Genomic DNA, 9,235 nt, shown 5'->3' with positions numbered 1-9,235 from the left:
TCCATTTGAGTCGCGTCTGAGTTGGAAAACTCTCAGTTGAACTCAGCGGCACATGAACCGGGCAGATGGCACACTTCTATTGGCTTTAGCTTTTCACGATTGGACCACAATAGTAGTTGTCGTTTTGTAACCGATGGAAAATACGACTAGAAATACATCACTGCGGGACCATGAATTAGAGCGCCATTCCGGGGCATCCTTACTTTTCGCTCTTCCGCTCTCTCCTTATCTCTACAGTAAAGGAGACCGAAAGAGGCGATCGTTTCTTCCGGCTCTGGATCCGGCGTCTCCCCTCCCCTGGCGGCCCTGTGCTCGTCGGTGTGGAGAGGGTCGCCGGATCTGGAGCTCGGATATGTATAGCTGTAGGTTTTTAGGGCCTAGTAGCTTAGGTTTCGTCCGTCTGGCGGCGTGGTCTTCTAAGAACGGCGTCGACGGTGTCGAAGGTCTGCACGTTTCCCCGTTCGTCCCCAGCGACGAGGGTGAAGGTGCTGAATAAATTGGCCTTGGTTCCCGTCAAATCGCAGCGTTTTCCGTTGCGGTTGTGGACGGACCTGTGTGCCAGGCTTCCTTGTGGGTTTGTCGCGGCGGCGGCGGCGATCCTGCTGTGGATTTTGTCCTCCGGCTCGGCCGCCGTAGCCGCGCGCGTTCCCGCGTCACTACGGAGCTTGGGAGGAGTTGTACAGGAGCGGGGCTGGCGGCTGCTGTCCTTCCCCGGCGGCGCCAATCGCCGAACTCGAGGCGCCGGCGGACCCGGTCTTGCCGGGCTCGTGGTCGAAGGTGGGCGGTGCTGTTTGGCCTGGCCGACTACGTCGACCGCTCGGGCAAGACGGCGATCTGGACAAGCACGGGGTCTTCCCCGGCCGATGTTCCCCAGAGCTAGCGACTGCGTCGTTCACGGCGAGTCCCAATAGAGGTCCACAAAGCAGCCTGTCTGCGAGGATGCTTCTCCAGGTCTTGGCGCAGTGGAAGCTCGTCTTCGTCTCCGGCGTCGTCTTCGGCGGCGGCGGTCCTGCAAGCCGAGTGTTGGTGCTCTACGCAGAGATTCCCTGGGGCTTGTTTGTTCTTTCTTGTTGGTTGGGGGTCTTTTGTGTAAAGTATCGTGGTGTGCTGGCGCTTCTCGAGCGTTCTGGGTGGTGCGTGTGTTGTACCGTCTCGACTTGGCTTGAATGAACACATGGTAACCTTCAAAAAAAAAAGAATTAGAGCGCCATTTTTTTTATGCGAACAAGCAGACTACGGCGGCGGCAAGAGCAACACAAGCGATGGCGGCGGCCGCGCTATGCACGAAGGCGATCACTAGACCTATGTACCATCTCCGACCCAAAAGCAATAACATCTTCCACATTTGGCTTGGTCAAACCAATATTTGCAGCCACCTTTTGATCAGTAGAAGCTTGTACTGCAACTAGTACCTCTTGTGAGTGTCCCACGCGGTGGTTAGTGCATGTGACCGAGACGAGAACGTGCCTTTCTCTTTAGATCATCTCCACTCGTCTCCCCGACGAGGCCCCCGAACGACGTTTTTTCCATCCGAACGGCGTAATTCGGCCCAGTCGCGCCCCCGGTTCCTCGTTTTCGTTCGGATTTGTGTCTAAATTCATCCGGCGATCCCACGCCATCCCCGGCCCCCCGGGGAGCGCTCGGGGAGTCCGGACGAAACGAAAGCGCGGGAAACACCGAGGAAGCTTCCCGCGCGTCTGGTGGCCCCAACTTGTCGGCGAGAGAAACCGATCGTCGTCCTCATCGCATCGTCTTCCGTGCGCTGTAAAAGCCTGCCGCCGGTCTGCATTCGCCGGCCACGCGGCGAGTTAATGTCGTCGTCTTCCGCGCACGCATCGTCTTCCGCGCACACTAAAGGCTGCCGCCGGTCAGCTCGCCGCGGACGCGTCGCATTCCACGCGTCATTAATCCCCCGCGCCAGCCGCGCCTATATACGCCGGGCTCACGCCGCCGCGAGGCGTACCCCGTGCTCCACTCTCCCTCCACTCTCCCTCTACTCTCCCGATGGCGTTCTACGACGAGGACGGCGCAGCCAACAACGGCTTCCCCCGCCGGTCGCTCCACGCGTGGGAGGGGCACATCGAGGGCGGAAACTTCCCGGTGCTTACGATGCCCCCTCCATCGAGGGCATCGGCGAGCCGCCGCCGGGGAAACGTCTGGCAGCCACGACGCATGGCTGCCAGCTCGTCGTCTTCCGGATCGGCGCCGAGGCCATCCATCGCGCCGGTGAAGAGGGAGGAGGCGACGTCGCCTTCGACGCCGGTGCGCGTCAAGAAGGAGCCGGCGTCTCCGCCGCCGACCAGAGGGCACAGCAGCGGCGCCCTCGTCATCCGCGACCAACCCTCCCAGCCTGGGCGGAAGAGGAAGGCGGCGAAGAAGGAGGACGCCGCGGCCGCCACCAACGCCGCCGCAAACAGGCTCGCCGAGGAGGAGGCGAAGCGCGCGGAGGACGCCGCCGTGGCGGAGGCGATCGCCAGGTCGCTCAACGACCTGGGGTCCGCCGACAACGCCCTCCCCGCGGACGCCGCCCGGCGTGGTCGAGGCGCGACCGGGAGCGCGAGGAGGCGGAGCAGCAGCGGCGGCCGATGGACCTGGCCGCCGCACGCCGACTCGCCGCCCGCGCCGCTCCAACCGTCGTCGACGACGCCGCGCGCTACCGCCGTCCTGCGACACCTCCATCCGGCGCCGTTGTCCCCGTCGTCGACCTCGAGTCCTCGGACGACGAATGGTACAAGCCATCCCCGGGGTGGGGAGACGCCGCCGGGCGCAGCTGCCGGCCGCCGCGCCGCCGAAGGTCGAGGACGACGGCTCCGACGACGGCGGCGACGACTACACGGTGTTCTACCGCCATTTCGGCATGTAGAGCGCCGTGTTTTAAAATTAGCATTTGAATTCCCCAAGCCGAATTCGAAATATAGTCGAATTCGGCCTCTATGTATTAACTCCGCCCGTTTTTAGTCTAAATATCATTAAATTTAGTCTATATTCGCCCAAATTTAGCCGAAGTTTATCAAGTTTCCGTTTTTCAAACTCGCATCGTCGTCTTCGCCTGGGCACGCGGCTGGGAAACTACTCCTCCCCACGCCAAATCTTCCTCCAATCCGGACGAAAATTTCGCCGGATTTGGGCGTGGGGAGCGCCAACCAGTGGAGATGCTCTTACCCTCACCGACTGAACTACACTGGATCAAGTCATGTGGTAGATCTCTCGCTTGCTCTCTCTCTCTCTAGGCGCTGATGCAGCGGCATATTATGCGATCCACTCGCACCCATGCTGCATTGTCACGCACCACGGTCTCATACCTAATCGGCTCAGGCCGAAGTGTGATTCTGATTATCCTTACCAATTTTCGAATATGGATTCATGTCCAAACTAGTTTTTGAAACGTGTCGACTATCCTAATTAATTTTCGGATAAGCGATGTCCACATGCTATTTGCTTAACCTTATCCTACATTGTATCCATGTACAATTTTGGAATAAGATATCCCTTATCAATCGGGTTCTTTTAAATCAGATATGGTCCACAAAAAATAGATTTTGAAGCCGGGTATGGTGCAAAAATACCATATCCGTTTATAGTTTATACGCCTAGTCATCGCTAAATGTATTGTTATGGATCAATGTGGTGGCTGAAAAAGAACAGCGTATATTCCTTTTAGAATATAAGGGCATCTCCAGCTGATCCCTTATAATTTAACACCTCAAGCGGGTTCTTATGTTTTAACACCTTATATTCGTTCAGCTAAATAAAACGGTTCCTAGCCGAAACACCAAAAAACCTCTTATGCTCACCTAGTCAATCCGTCGAATACTTGGAGGACTGAGGAGGTGAGAATGCCGGCCGGTAGCCTTGAGCCGATGCCGAAGCTGTGAGAAGGCTAGCAGGGCTGTGAGACGGCCAGAAGTCGACACAGGGGCTAGGAGAACAAATCTTGTGGGTCATCGTATGCATTTTCCGGTGACCAAATCGCCGCGGCCGCGGTGGATATATGACCGGTTGCGGCAACGACAACAAGGGTCGAGGGACGACGGGGTTGCGAGATGGCTGCTAGCTTTTTGATACCGTTTCAGCCATGCGCATATGGTTGAGGAAGCTATGTACTAGTACTACACATGCGTCATTCGTGGCAAACATCAGTCGCAGTAAAGATTAAGCAAGAAAGGCATGGGATGCCAGCACTAGAGAGCAATGACAGTGTGCTCCAGTTGGATGCGCCAGAGTTTAAGAGGTAAACTTCGACGCATGGTCTAGAGCAGTGGCGGAGCGTGAACAAAATACAAGAGGGGGCGAATTTGATTTACAAATTCATCTTGTCTTTGATTTACAAATTCCACCAATGTTAAAGCATGGGGAGCAGATGTATCTACAATAACTTCTTCTTCGTCTCGTTTTCTTTTAAAAAAATGATTGCATCTTCTGTTGTTTCCCCATTGCTACACATAAATAATAATTTTTCATTGAAGCAGTGTAATAGACATCCACTAAATTACTGCTAACAGTTCTGGAATAATAAATTTCCATCGTGCATATGTATGTTTTTTTTTTTGATAAAGGATGCTTTTATTACTTCAAGAAGCACGTGCATATGTATGTATCTGTAGCCAGCATTATGTCTGTACGTGAAATAGGCAATATGATGTGTACTGAATCTCGCTTAACGAAAATCTTGGACAGACATTACTTCTGAACAACACTAACATAGTAACATGGATTCAGAAATGCTCAAATTTTAGGACTAAAAACAATTCATGCTGAAATATTCAGAATTCAGAAATAAGGCACTGCAATTCGTACTGAATTTGGGGACCAATTACATTAACCTGTGCGGACTGGCTCGTCGTTTGGTAATGTCCGGTGGAGAAGATAGGGACCGGTCGCCAGTGGCAGTGGGGCGCCGCCGCGCCGGGCGGAGCAGTAAGACGCAGAGAAGGTGATCACAGAGGACGATCGAGGGGAGAAGAACGGAGTTGAGGAGGAGGATCGGGGGGCGAGGACGGAGGCGAATCAAACTGGAGTACTGGAGCTGTGGAGCAAGACCAGAGGACCTAGCGATCTGCCGCCAAGGTGGGCAGGAGGCGACGAGGCGCAAGCGACACAGCCGTGCGCTGTTTGGTTGGTCCTATGCGTGGTCGAATTGGGGATGATGGGAAGAAAATAACGCCGCTCTGTTCTCTTGGGCTGGGCCAGAGTGCTGAGACTAATCTCTATCTCTACTACTTATACTTAGACTAGGACACTTGCCCGTGCGTTGCAACGGGTGCGAAATAATTTGCGTTTCTAAAGCATGACGAATATAAATGTGCAAGAAGACAAGAAATTGGATTACACCTGCAAACAAGAATGTATCCAGATAGCACTGGATTAACATGATGAAGTCTAAAACTATAGTAGCAACCCCTAAGTTGTACTCACTCTGTTTGGATAAAATCGAAGCGGTGTGGTCCCTAGCTAATATAGCATGTACAGGGTGTCCGCCATCGATTAAACCTGAATTGAGGTAGTAGTCAATCAAAAGTGCGAACTGAAGATTGGTGTTATAGCTTAAGAACATCTCCAACTGAAGGCCATATGTAACCAATAGGCGAGGACTCATGAGCGGTGACACTTATGATAGTTCCAATTATTTTTGAACATAGTGTCATTATCCTAGATATTAATAATGAGGTGTACCTATACATATTAATACCCTTCATTTAACCGTTTTTCCAGCGAAGCGAGTAATCGTTGACATATAATTATCCAAATATCGATTGAGGATTGACATAAGGTTACAATACAAACCCCTAGATGTGTCCTTCACAAGACACCAAAATAGCAATCTATCTATTCCAGCAAGCAGAGATTTAGTGGCCAAAGCCCAAAGCTCAAAATAAAGAACAAATACATTAGTTTATTGGCTCCATTATCATTTACCCAACAATTTTCTTCCCTAACCTAAGGAAATAGCTATTACTTTTCGCTTTAGTGTCAAATGCAAATAATAAAAAGAGGATGCAGAAGAGCAATAGTACAATACCCAAGTATGAGTTAGGCATTTGCTGCCCAAGCAAGACTAAATGGAGCTACCTTGGACCATTACAATCAAAAGGACCTCCTCGGCTATAGAATAAAAGGGCCAGGCTTAAGCATAGAAAAACAAATCGAAAGACCAACTATATTCAGATTAAGAATCTCTCTGTGTTTCTCACACCAAGATAGAACTACTCGAAACACCAACCCATTTGCGGTATGCACGGATTCGGGGATTAAAAGTCAAATAGACATATGAATTAGTAATAAACAAATCAGTCTGATGGGAACTACACTGTAATAGTCCATTACCTCTGTATGGTATAACAACACCTTAAATCGGGCTTAAAAAACAGAGGAAATTATCAATCTTTTGCATTTGACATATATAATAAAGCAAGAAGCAAGAACAACTCGAAAGAGGTAACCAATCCGAACATGGCTGCAAGTGGAATTATTTAAATTACTTATGAATTAGAGACACACCAAGTATCTAATGCTTAATCTCAAAGATAACCCTCAATAGCTTTGTTCTTAAGAGAATACACCTTGTTGTTTAACATTCTAGCCTAGGAACAACATTGTTGAATTTTACCCACAACACACACCCCATCAACACCACAACAATCTGGAGTAAGTGATGCAAACGGCGAAAGACAACAGGAGGCGCAAAAAAGTAGTTAAACATTCAGTATTTAGGTATAGAGAAGTTGCCATCAACGCCGTAAAACTGAACTACAGGTCCCTCATAAACTGCTTTCCGGAAACTAATTTTTTTCATTAGTTCCTCCCTCTTGCCAGTACACATCATAGATTCTTTTGTTTATGATTTATGGAATAGAAATTATAGATAAAGGTAATGTTGAATGGAATAAGTCATAACTTCTTGGAAAGGAATAAGTCACACCGGTTAATAGCAGATGCTGCTAAATTATGGAAAGACAATCATAAAAGCTGGAGCATTCGGCAACATCACTGCAGAATGATATAATCTGAACCTATATATAATCTTAGACCAAAAAGAATATCAGCAGGAGAGTTGATATGAGACCTGCCATTTTCCGAAATAAATCAGCAACATGATTGTAAATTTGAAGGCTATCGCTGCAAATGCATAGACTAAAGATATATATAGAAATAGAAATTTTCCGTGTTGATCTTAACATACATAATTCAGTAGGGGGGGGATCCTTTTTTTCCCAGATTCTTGTCCATAGAGAATCAGTCTGATTTTGCACCTGACACAAGCAAATCATCACATAAATCTAGAATGCGGTCAGCAAACTTATGTCATCGGAGCATTCATAAAGAACTGAAAATAGATGATTACCAAAGGAGGATACAGGTATTGACCAGGGAGAACAAATCTTATGTCATTGGAGGCGTCGGTGGGGGTCGTCAACGGAGCGGAAACATTAACCATCAGGCTTGTGTGGCATCTGATGCTATTTAAGCGATCTCCTCAATGGATGTCATTCGTGTGTAGAATACTGTTGGACTCCATGAACAACAACGAAGACGGCTTGCAGCTAGACGCGCATGTATCCATAGCTTCTTGTTTGCCGAGACGAGCCTTCGCCAATTTCCGATGCACCGTCGCGACACATGCATCTTCCCCACCTGCCTAGCACTCCTTAGTTAGCCAATCAAACCTGGCCACATTCACGGCGCCTAGGATTTTGATTCGGTGGTGCAGCCTCGAGAAATCCCCGCTGGTGATGTCCATTTTACCCCACATCGGCAGCTCCGACGACTCCACTCTCGCTCTATCTCTTGCCCTCTCCCGCATCGTCTCCACCCCGTTTCTCACCAGAAACGGACTCTGCTACCGCGTTTGGCCTAGACCTATCTTTAGTAGTATTTAATTAAAATCTGTTCAAAAAGCCAAAATTAATCCCTCTTAGTTCGCTGAATAGTTCATACACATGACATAAAATTGAATGATATTTTGAAAATCCAGGTTTCTCCAAAAATTCACTGAAAACTTTAAAATAAAAGGTATCTTATTACAAAATGTGGTTATTATCAATGTATCAGCATTCAGCAGTCCATGTTCTAAAAAAAAATGAACACAAATGCAGAGTAATGGACAAAGCAGTACAAAGAAAATGATGACAAATGCAGAGGAATGAAAAAAAAAACAGTGGATCGAGTCCACATACACCAAGCATATTTTGTGTCCACAACGTGAAGTTAGTTAAATCAAAGGGAGGCCAATATGGTACTGCCTAACTGCTAAGTGGATGCTATCATTTCAGAAACCAGCATCACATCATCTGTTTCCCCACCGCATGAATAGAAATCCTGCGCGCTATGCTTTCTTTGTCGAGCAGTTTTCTGTTCGCCCAAATGAATCAGCACCTTGCTGCTGCCAGAAAAAAATTGCATAGCCCGCTGATTGCCTAAGCAAGTCACGCATCTGGGAATCAAATCCTCCTCGCGCAGTGTTTTTTCTTTGTCGTAGCTAGTCCCAGACCCTCAGGCGGATCTAGCGATTAGAGGCGAGACCCACTCATACCTCGAGGTAGAAGGGGGCTGGCGACGGCTGCAAGAGGCAGATGGATCCGGGAGCCGGCGGAAGGTCCAGGGCACGCGGGCGGGCGGTCGCTGCATCTGGACGGGAAAGGCGAAGTCGATCAATGGTGGGAAGCCAAGCGTGAATGACGTGGACAGAGAGGTACAGGATAGCCGGTTCGGCGGCGTGGACGGCGCGCTCCAGATTGCATCGCAGTGGTGGTCGGGGTGAGCGGCAGGAGGAGCACAACGGCGGCGGCCTCCGCCTGCTCCTGGTATCGTGAGATCGGATCTAGGGATTGGGGTACGATGAGGAGGTTTCCTGCTGGTTTGGCCACCTGTCAGCGCACGCGAGAGGGCAAACGACGAAGGATGCTTGCGTTTAGCGATCGATGGACGTAGGTAGGTTGTACGACCAAACGTATTGTGGATGGCAAAATAAGGAACCACTTTAGTCTTTTTAAGTAGTAGAGAAAACACGAACGTGTTCCGTCGTCAACCTCGTCCGTCGTCCTTTCGTCCCGCTCTCTCTCTCTTCCTTCGTAACCGTATTACCCACCCTCAATTCACTCGTCATTTTTTTTCGCCCCCCTACAACCCTGAGAGATTAATACGCAACCCATGTTATGGCGCTCACCAACGCCTTGCGTCGGTGGCCGAAATCGAGACCTCGCGTAATCGGTGGTGACGACCCAGACCTGAGCGTCGG

At 49.8% G+C, this 9,235-nt stretch overlaps 1 long non-coding RNA gene across 1 annotated transcript; it reads right to left on the bottom strand.

Annotated features, from left to right (window-relative positions):
• Positions 1–5,877: 5,877 nt before the first annotated feature.
• LOC127341225 (uncharacterized) lies at positions 5,878–8,938 on the bottom strand. The gene is made up of 3 exons (XR_007875357.2): positions 8,531–8,938; positions 7,343–7,884; positions 5,878–7,250 (listed from the first exon to the last, which is right to left on the bottom strand). It is a non-coding gene; the product is annotated as an uncharacterized lncRNA (long non-coding RNA).
• Positions 8,939–9,235: the final 297 nt, after the last annotated feature.

The sequence above is a fragment of the Lolium perenne genome, chromosome 1 (assembly GCF_019359855.2).
Source record: "Lolium perenne isolate Kyuss_39 chromosome 1, Kyuss_2.0, whole genome shotgun sequence".
Classification (NCBI taxonomy): Eukaryota; Viridiplantae; Streptophyta; class Magnoliopsida; order Poales; family Poaceae; genus Lolium; species Lolium perenne.
Note: the sequence above shows the minus strand (reverse complement) of the source record. Positions and strands in the feature narration are given on the sequence as shown.